This window comes from Tenrec ecaudatus, chromosome 9 (genome assembly GCF_050624435.1).
Source record: "Tenrec ecaudatus isolate mTenEca1 chromosome 9, mTenEca1.hap1, whole genome shotgun sequence".
NCBI lineage: Eukaryota > Metazoa > Chordata > Mammalia > Afrosoricida > Tenrecidae > Tenrec > Tenrec ecaudatus.
In genome coordinates this window covers 124,103,415-124,113,375 of record NC_134538.1, presented here as the reverse complement: position 1 = coordinate 124,113,375, position 9,961 = coordinate 124,103,415, and the positions used below count along the sequence as shown (strand labels likewise).

Here is a 9,961-nt window from a genome sequence, read left to right as displayed (position 1 = left end):
TTCTTCACCAAATCCTTATCTGTAGTGATCGCATCATGAAGGTGAGTATGTAACAGGGTTATGGTTTAAGAACAAATTGTTCTTAAGTGGGAGCTAGCATTTAGTGGGACCCCCAAAGCCACACCTGAACCTATGCCTTTTCTTTAATTTGCTGTAACTTGTGAGCCATTACATGTCCTATCATTCCATAATCCAATCATGTCAAACATAATTGTGGAATTTCTTCCATAATCATACATGCTTTCTAAAACTTCCTTTCCTCCCTGGATTTCTTGACATAAGCTCCCTCTTATCTCCACCCCTCTCTATGCTCGCTCCCTAATGCCCTTTCTAGTTTCTCTGCCTGTGGGCCCAACATCCTTGGTTTTCACTTAATGAAAATAAGGCAACAAATAACACGGCTTCAAGAGAGTGAGCCCCAATGGCGACGCGCTTCTGAGGTACACCCTAATAAAAATGAGTATAAACAGAATATAACAGAACGGACATCAATTTTATTGGCACATTAATTACATATCATTCAATTCAACATCTCAGTTGTTGAGACATGTCAATGAGAATTATACAATCAATCTTCGTGCACCCCTGCACTCCCATGGTGAATTTGCCTTTAGAATAACTTGTTCAAACACAATCCGTCCTCGTGCTCCCTCCCCTCTCTGTCCTTTAGTGTTTACTCCCCAAATCCCCTTTCCCTGGCTATGGACCTTCCCCGTGCCTGCATCCCCATTACCCCTTGTACCAGGATATCTCCTTATGGATCCATTCCTCCAACGTTTCACAGTTGGCAACCCATCAGGAATAATAAAAAAAAAGCCCAACAAATTCTAATAAGGTGTCAAGGCTATAATCATAATTGTATAAAGACAAAAATACAAATAATGCAAATGAAGGAAAATATCCCATCAATCTGTGGCTTTTCTAAGTGGAGGTTCAGATTGTGGTGATTTCTCACATCCTCCACTTGCTACCTCTTGAGATTCTTTAGTAGGTTTTAATCTTTCTTCCCTGGATACAGTAGATCCATCATTTTTACATTTAGTCTTGTCACCTTTTGGCTTTGGCTTATATATATTTTTCTTGTCTTACTCAGATATTATTTTATTTATTTATTTATTTTGGTTTTTATTTATTTATTTTTTATTTTATTTATTTTTAACTCTATTTTATTTTCTAAATATTTTCATAATTTTTCATTATGATTTCAAGTGTATATCACATCCTTCCATAATTCACATGAGCTATCGATGTATAAGCGGTGGATTCTGCATCCATGGGATCATCTTGGACAGGTGCAGCATCGTCTCGACTTGGGAGAACAAGAAGTCGGTTTGATCTTCCTCAGCCCCTCTGTGTTCTCTAGATGTCTGAGATGTCTCTAGTAGCTCTGGATGCAGAAAAGATTCCTGTCCGCACTTTCACACCACTCAGCATTTCCCCTTTCTCTGCAACGCTCCTTTTCTACCGCGTCTACACTCCTCCCAGCAATAGCTTTTAGCGCATAAGGTGGTGGAGCTCTTCTGAGTCGATGAGCAGATTGGTGCTCTGTTTCTCCTTGGGGAGCACTCCGTTTAGTATCAGACTGTGCCCTAAACGCTCGAGGAGATCCTCATCATGAATGATGTCGACGATATCGTGGTGATCTTGACCTCGATCGATGGTATCCATGAGATCTGGAGCGTGACCGGTAACTTCGGCTCTTGCCTCTGTCTCTTCTGGGATGTGCGGGTGATGGTGAATAGGAAGGAGAATGGACCGATATGAGCACTGTGGCAGTTACATCAGGAACAGGAGCTGCGGTAGAAGATGGAGCTCCAGGAGCAAGAGGAGCCGAGGTAGATCGTGTGGAAGCCAATGACGGCATTGAGGGTGCTGGGTGAGTTGAGGAGGATATCGCTGGATTCATCAGAGGATCCTGTGGTTTGGATATTGGAGATCTCTTCAGAGGTTGTAGGTGCCTTGGAATCAGTGGTGGTGGTGGAGGGAACTCATTTCTTAGTCTTTGTGTATAGCCAGTCTTATTTTGGAACCTCTCAACAGCCTTCCGTAGATTCTTATTGGGAACTAAAGTATCGGGAGAGACCTCCTTCTGAAGACACGTGGGGCACGTATGTTCATCTGATTCCAGGAGTGCTGTGCGCACACATTCATCGCAATAACTGTTTCCACAGCACGGAATGATCACTGCGTCAGTCATCAGCTCCTTGCAGAGGAGACAGGCCAATTCCGCTGGGATCGGATCCTCTTCTGTGGAGGCAGAGCTTGGTTCCTCTGGGGAGAAGGGGGGCTTCTCTTTCTTCCCAAGGGCATATGCCTGTGCATCTATGATGGGGACTGCATACTGTCCAGAGCTGGTCAGCAGCGCTCCCTTCACGTTAGCATCTTTCACTTCCATCATAAAAGCTCTAGGAATGCCAGCGCTCCTTCTAATTCTACGGCCAGCGTCAAAGTTCTTCTCCCCCTTTGTCGGGCAATGGTGAATATAATGTCCAGGTTTGCCACACTGGAAACAGATGTAAGTAGGAGGTGGTGGACCTAGAGGTTTCTTCAGGTAATTAATTGGGTCATACTTGTGGGCAGACTGAAACATCATTGCTTTAATCTTGTCATCTTCAGAAGCATTGGCGTCAGCCAGATTGGCAGCCTTGGTCAGCTGGGCTGCACAAACGGACGCAGAAGAGCCGTGCATTGCTCGCAAAGTGCCCATCGCTGGTTCCGTTGGACTGATCCCAGACGTCTTGCTTGCAGATTTCACAACACCAATAGGAAGTCTTCTAACAATCACCGAAGAATTCCTAGGGATCAGCGCATTGTCATCAGTGTATTCTTCATTCGTCTGCGCCTTGCTGATCTGCAGTTTGCAGGTAGAAGCTTTCAGCTTTTCTCTCCCCATGATTTTCTCCTTCAGGTCGCACAGGGAGATGTGGAACCCATCAAAGACGATGGTGTCGTAGTTGAGTTTAGAGGCAAATTTATAATGCACACCAGGCATGGTTGCAGAGGAGTCGTTCTTGGATATCTCACTGTGTACGACTGCGCTCTGTAGAGAAGAGGAATATACAGAACAGTCCATCTACAAGAAATGGCTACTGTGGTTGCAGAGGCCAAGTTTTTTTTGTCTGTGGTGTTAGGTTTTAGGCTTCTTCTCACTCACCTAGCTGCAGGGCTGATCAACCCAAGAAGGGCTGGCAGGTCAGACAGCAAGATTCTGATGGCTGAGACAATTCAAATCAAGGAGGCAGGCTGCTGGAGACTCCCACGGACAGCAGGCGACAGGAGAGGTCAATGGCTCACATGCAAAGGATGACGTCAGATGACAAAGCAGACCAGCTGAGGAAACTCCCTTGCAATTGGTTGGGTGCTGAAAACAGAGGGAACAACTACACCTTAAGAGCGGTCGTGGGTTTCCTGGCAGGTGGATAGAGATACTCCTATCACAGATAGCCCTGTACTTCACGGAGTTAGCAAGGTCCTTCCTGAAGAGGATTGCAAGTCCATTCCTCTTGCTGGATCACTTCTGACACGGTCCATCATATGATTTTCCAATTCAGAACGGTCAATGTCAGTCCATTTCAGCTCACTAATCTAAGGTATTGATGCATATGAGGGAGTAATAAAAAACAAAAAAACAACCACCGGAATGGTGCTGGGCGAGTAGAGCTTTCCTAGTGTGCCTTGTTCCTGCCAGGTGAGCATTGAGCGACTCGCTCTGAGTTAGTGCCCCCAGTGGTGTTGCTTGGGAAGGTTCTCTCTGGTCACCGGGAACTGTTTCAGAAACTCAAGCGCACGAGTGGTTCTTTCGTTTCAGTAAAGTGAAATGACGATGGATGGCAGATCTCATTCTGGTCACCCGTCAACTCACTGAACTCACGACATTGCTGACAACAGTCATGCACTTGTGCTTGAGACGGATGACAGACCACTGAAGATGGGATGTTGTCTGGAGGAGAGCGGTGCTTGGTTCAGTGAACTTAAACGGAATCTTTGGGAATGAGAAGGGTCACTACAAAATGTGTTCCTCAGTTGTGACTGACTGAGGAAAAGTGTGCAGTAGAAACGTGCCATGCTTTGAAAGAACAGTTCCGAAGTGACCCAGACTTTCCCCCCAGGTCAATAGAGGTGAGACGTGGTGCTATCCTCATGACCCAGAAAGCCAACATCAATCAAGTCAGTGGAAGAAGCCAACATCACCTCATCCCAAAAATGCTCATCAAGAGAAATCAAAGACCAAGATGATTCTCATTTATATTTTATTTTTTACCACAATAAATCTAGTTATTTATATTTATGATTTCCTTGGATCCTTAATTTTTATTTATCATTTTATGGGCGGGGTCTCTGACAAATCTTATAACAACCCACTATTCAATGATATTAAGCACACTTGTACATATGTTGCCATCATTTGTTTTTCTGATGTGAGGGGCACAGTGCATTTGGACTTCTTTCTATCAGGTCAGACTGCTAATCAAGCTTTCTACTTAGAGGTTCTGAAAAGATTGTGTAATATGGTGCCACAAAAAAGACCTGATTAGTGGGAGACAGGGGAATGTTTCTTCCACAGGGACACAGCACGTGCTCACGCAGGCATCTCCGTATGCCATCTTTTGGGGCAAAAACAGCATACCTCTCCAGCCCCATACACCTTTAAAACCAGCAATCCCTTTATTGGACATATACCCAGAATAAGTAATAAATAGACTGTGACCAGTCATAAGTGCTCCAGTGTTCATTTCGGCACCATTCACACTGGCAAAGGTCTGGAAACAACTGAAATCTATCGAGAGACAGTGAATGGGGTAACTCTGGCACACACACACACACACACACACAATGGAAGACTACTCATCACTAAAAAACAGGGATGGAGACACAAAAGACACTGTCTCCTGGGAAAAGATGGAGGAAATTATGCTAAGAGAAGTTAGCTAAGAACAGAAGGACAAGTACAAGACGAGTCCACTGAGGTAGATCCAAAAAACACAGTGGGATCAGAAGAAAAAGTTTATTCCATAATTTACAGGTTGAGAGACAGGCACATAGGCATGGGACCGACCAAGCGCAATGATGCATCCAACTTGCCAACATACAGAAGGGAAAAAGAAGGGCGGGTGAGACAAGAGAAAACAAGGGAGGAAAGACGAAGGCGGGGGGGCGGGGGAGAGGGGGGAAGGGAACCAGGGACTAATCCACATGGGAGGGTACTCGTTAATGTCTCCACAGGAAAGGGATGGCGAGAGGGAGCAGACCTCAACCTGCTGTATCAGGCCTTGAGGGCAGCACACTGGCACGAAGCAGTGAACGAACAGAGAGGTCTGGTTGGCCAGGCCAACCCCTTTTCCAGCTATGCCAAACCCTCTCTCCAGGAGAATGCACTTAAGATAAAGCCCGGGGAGAATGGCAGGTCTTACCAGACCACGCTGGAGCAAACAAAGAAGGAAAAAGAGAGAGAATGAGAGAGTGGACAGCATCCTGACTCACCAAGCTTTGAGGATGATGTTCCCACTTGGAGTAGCCAATGTACAGAGAGGACCATAGGGTTGGCTCCCCCACAAGTCACGGCATGCCCTTACTGACCCACAGAGCCAAGGGAGGCAGTACCAGAGACACAGTAGGGGAATTGTGCCCAGTCTGACCCCCTCACCCCAGCGAGTAACCCTAAGGGAACATAACAGAGCAGCAAGGGGAGCAGAGCAACCAAGTTCCCGAGAATTCTGAAAATAGACTTTGGACTCGGGGGGCAGACCTTACACCGCATCAGACCCAATCAGAAACTATGCATAAGGGTCAGCAGACAGACCTCGAACTCTCCATAGGCTTTACTCCTCCCTCTTTCTTTTCTTTCCCATGCCTATCTATACAGGACGGGCAGGATAAACACTCTGGAGGAGAAAACAATGAATCCCAAGGTTGTGGGTGGGGGAGGGAGTTGAAGAGTGGGCGGGGGATAGGGAGGGGAAGTCAAAAAACCCCGGCACAAGGGAACAACAAGGGATCTAAATTGATGGTAAGGAGGGCAAAGACTGCCTGGTGGGCTTCAATCAAGTGCAATGTAGCCGAGAGGAGGTCCAGAGAGCCAATTGATGGCACAACATGCTAGTGGTCCAGGGGGGATGTTAAAGGAAACAGAAGAAAAAACTAGGAGGCAAAAGATATTGATAGAGGTATAAATAATGTCATGTACGTATATAAATATATGAATACATAAGGCTAGGGATATAGGTCTATGTACATATATTTATAGATTAAGTATAAAGATAGCCGGCAGACATCGGCCTGTACTCATATCCTCCATCAACACGACACTTTGTTCTAATAACCTGGCATCCTATGATGCTCAATTTCCTGACAAGATCGCAGGAGAGAAAATGGCGCATTAGCTAATGTGGTGAAGAAAGCTGATGACGCCGGGTATTAGAAGATATAGCTTCTGGGGTCTGAAGAGGTTGAAATTAAACAAGCGGCCTTCTACCACAGAAAGAACAAAGTCCACATGGAAGAAGCATAGCAGCCTGTGTGATCATGAGGTGTTGATAGGACCAAGTAACGGGCATCAGCAGACCCCAAATAACCAAGTGTTTTGATGGGAATGAGGAGGATCAGACTGGAGAACCAAAGCCCATCTCTAGACAACTGGACATCCCCTCACATAGGGTCACAAGAAGGGACGAGCCAGTCAGGGCGCCTTAAAGCACTGATGAAACTCACCACATTCCTCTAGTTCTTTAATGCCTTCTCCCCACCCCACTATTCTGATCCCAGTTCTATCTTACAAAGAAATCTGGCTAGACCAGAGCATGCGCACTGGCAAAGGTAAGAGCTCTAGACACACAGAATCCAGGACAGATAAATCCCTCAGGAACAATAATGGACGTTGCAATACCACGAGGGGAGGGAGAAGATGGGAGCAGAAGGGGGAACCAATCCCAATAATCGACATATAAATAAACCCTACCCCGGGGGACGAACAATAGAAATGTGGGTGAAGGGAGATAGCAGATGGTGTATAATATGAATATAAAAATAATTTATAATTTATCAAGGGTTCACGAGGTGAAGGTGAGGGCAGGCGAGGGGAAAAGAGGAGATGATACCAAGGGCTCAAGTAGAAAGAAAATCTTTGGAATGATGGCAACATATGTACAAGTGTGCTCGATACAATTGATGTATAGATTGTTATCAGAGTTGTAAGAGCCCCCAAATAAAAAAAAGTGGAATCGCGGATCTGACAAATGTCTTAAGGGAAATGGAGAGTACTTTGAAAGTGATAAGGTTGTATAAAAACATTTAAATAGAAAGCTTTGAAAAACATTGCATTTGGGGGTGGTGGGGCACCTCCTCATATGCATCCATTTCATTGTTCACCATTCTTAATTTTCCTACATTCACACTCCTCACATTCAAAGTTCCATTCATGAGAAATTTTTGTATCTGTTTGCCATCTTGAGTCCTGCCCTACCCCATACCCAAATCAAGACTCAGAAGCTCCACTGGTGCAAGCGTCACCAGCTCAAGTCACCCTGGTGGATTCCCCTTCAAGAAAACCATTTACAGCAATTTGAACAGAAGCAGATGAGCAGATCTTTGTTCCAGTGGAGCCAATGGGTGGGTTTGAACTCCCACCCATTCAGTGCCTGTGTTGTACGACCACGGGTCCTTGCATTCCACTGGACCACTGATGAAAGCCAGTGCCCACTGTTGTGGGGACCATTTATAGGGAAATGGCGGACAGCACAATAAGCTGGGCATGAAAAGAGGAAATTCTAAGATTTCTTTACTTTCAGAACAGGGAGAGAGTCACTAGAAAGATTCTCCTCCATGCACAATGACATGTTGAATTTCAGTGGGCTCCTGTGTTAGGCAGCGTTCTCTAGACCAGCAAAACCACGACACTTGTGACAGTGGAAACAGAACAGGATAAGTTATATAGCAAAGAGGACCAGAACAGCCAATTAGTCCAAGCAAGGGTACAGAAAGCTCAATCCAACTCACTTCGGTGGGTTAACGAATTTCCTGAAGGTCCTTCCACGATGGGCCGGCAGGTCAGACAGCAAGATTCCGATGGCTGAGAGGGTGGAAAGCAAGGTTGAAGTGTCCAACAACAGGCTGCTAGAGTCCCAGGAGCAGCAGGCAACAGGAGGCTCCCATCCAAAGGACTGGAGGTCAGATGACAAACCAGATGTAGGATGCAGCTCTGGAGAAGCAGCTGAGGACACTCCCTTGCAGTTGATTGGCTGCTGATAACAGAGGGTAAACACCTTAGCTGCAGTGCTGGGCTTCCTGGAAGGTGCATAGAGATAATCCTATCACAGAGAGCCTTGTGATCCCTTCTTCATATGAATGCAGCTCCAATCCTATTGATTGAGTCACTCCTCACATAATCCATCATGTGATTCTCTAATTCAAAATGGCCAATGTCCATCCATTTCAGCTTACTCTTAGAATAACTGTATTCATGCATTCCATTTCATTTTTACCACTTCCAGTGTTCCTAAATTCGTACTTCACACTTTCCACGTTCCCAATACGAGAAGCTTTTTGCAGCTGTTTCTCCTACTCTTGAGTCCTGCCCAGGTTATTAGAACAAAGTGTCGTGTGGATGGAGGATATGAGTACAGGCCGATGTCTGCCGGCTATCTTTATACTTAATCTATAAATATATGTACATAGACTTATATCCCAGCTGCGGGAGCAACGGATGTCAGAATAGATGGGGCGTCTATTCCCCCAAACTGACCCCAACTTCATGTTGCCACTGAAACAGGTCATATGACATCTTGCCTCAGTTTGCTCTTTGTGCATGAGGTCGAACACCGTTGTTATGTAACTGGTTCCCCTTCATGTAGATGCTTGTTCTGTATCTTTGCCTAGATTCCTTTGTGGCGTGCTTACTGCTGCATATCATCCTATTGAGCCTATTGACTAGCCACTTCTCGGTCTTGGCAGCCTGCACACGTCGTGGAGAATCTGCTCCTGGTCCATCACCGAGCACAGCACCAGGGCGACGATGACCACAGCCACAGAGCCATCTGCCCCCTGGTGCACGTTCTCCCAAGGGAGACCACGAAGCCCTCCAACTGCAGGTGACGGTTCTTAGTGATGCTCTACATCAAGAACTTCTCAAAGTTGTGATAGGGGTCCACTGAGGTCACCCTGAATCAGGGCGGGTAGAACTTGAAGTTGGCCCCCGTGTCATAGCCCAGTTCCAGCAGCGACGGCTTCCCAGATGTGCCGGCAAACTCCTGCATTCGACTGCACAGTTCCCGCTTCCTGCTCTTTCTGCCCATTGTACATGGCAGTGAACCTCACCATGAAGTGGGGAAAGAACTGTTTGCACATTCTGCTCCAGAGACCCAGGAAGTGCAGCAGGTACACGGGGAATGCCAGGATGCCAACAAGCAGATGAGAAGGAAGACGGCAATCTCCATCACGCAGGTCAGGTCACTCCCTACAGGAGAACCTTCCTCTTGTCTTCTGGGCACCAACTCTCAGACTCACGTAGCTGAGCCACCAGGATTGTTTTTATACTATCCAGGTAGATCCTGCTGATCACGAGAGGGTTACATTTTCCCTTCCCGAATTAGACCAGAAGGTCCATACCAAGCGGTATCATCTAAAACTTTATCTCAGATCCTGGCGAATAGTGTCACCATGCAGTAGTATATTATAGGAAACATCTTAGAACCACTCAGAGGACGCTTTGCTGAGGCCTACATCATCCAACACCTGGATGATCCTTTAATCGTTGCACCTCACAATGAAATAGTGTAACAAACCTATGTACACATGAGTGAGGCCACCTCTCAATTAATGATTGCTCCTGGCGAAATTCAGACAAGCGCCCTTCATACTGGACCACAGACACAGTAACTTCATATTAGAAAAAAATCACGTAAAAACGTTAAGTGGTTTTCACAAGCTGCTGGGAGGTATACATTGGATTCCACCTTTGCTGGGACAT

General features: G+C 46.0%; 2 pseudogenes; both read right to left on the bottom strand.

Annotated features, from left to right (window-relative positions):
- Window positions 1-1,612: 1,612 nt before the first annotated feature.
- Window positions 1,613-2,992, bottom strand: LOC142456124 (E3 ubiquitin-protein ligase RBBP6 pseudogene; annotated as a pseudogene).
- Window positions 2,993-8,922: 5,930 nt separating this feature from the next.
- On the bottom strand, window positions 8,923-9,428 carry LOC142456123 (thiol S-methyltransferase TMT1A pseudogene; annotated as a pseudogene).
- Window positions 9,429-9,961: the final 533 nt, after the last annotated feature.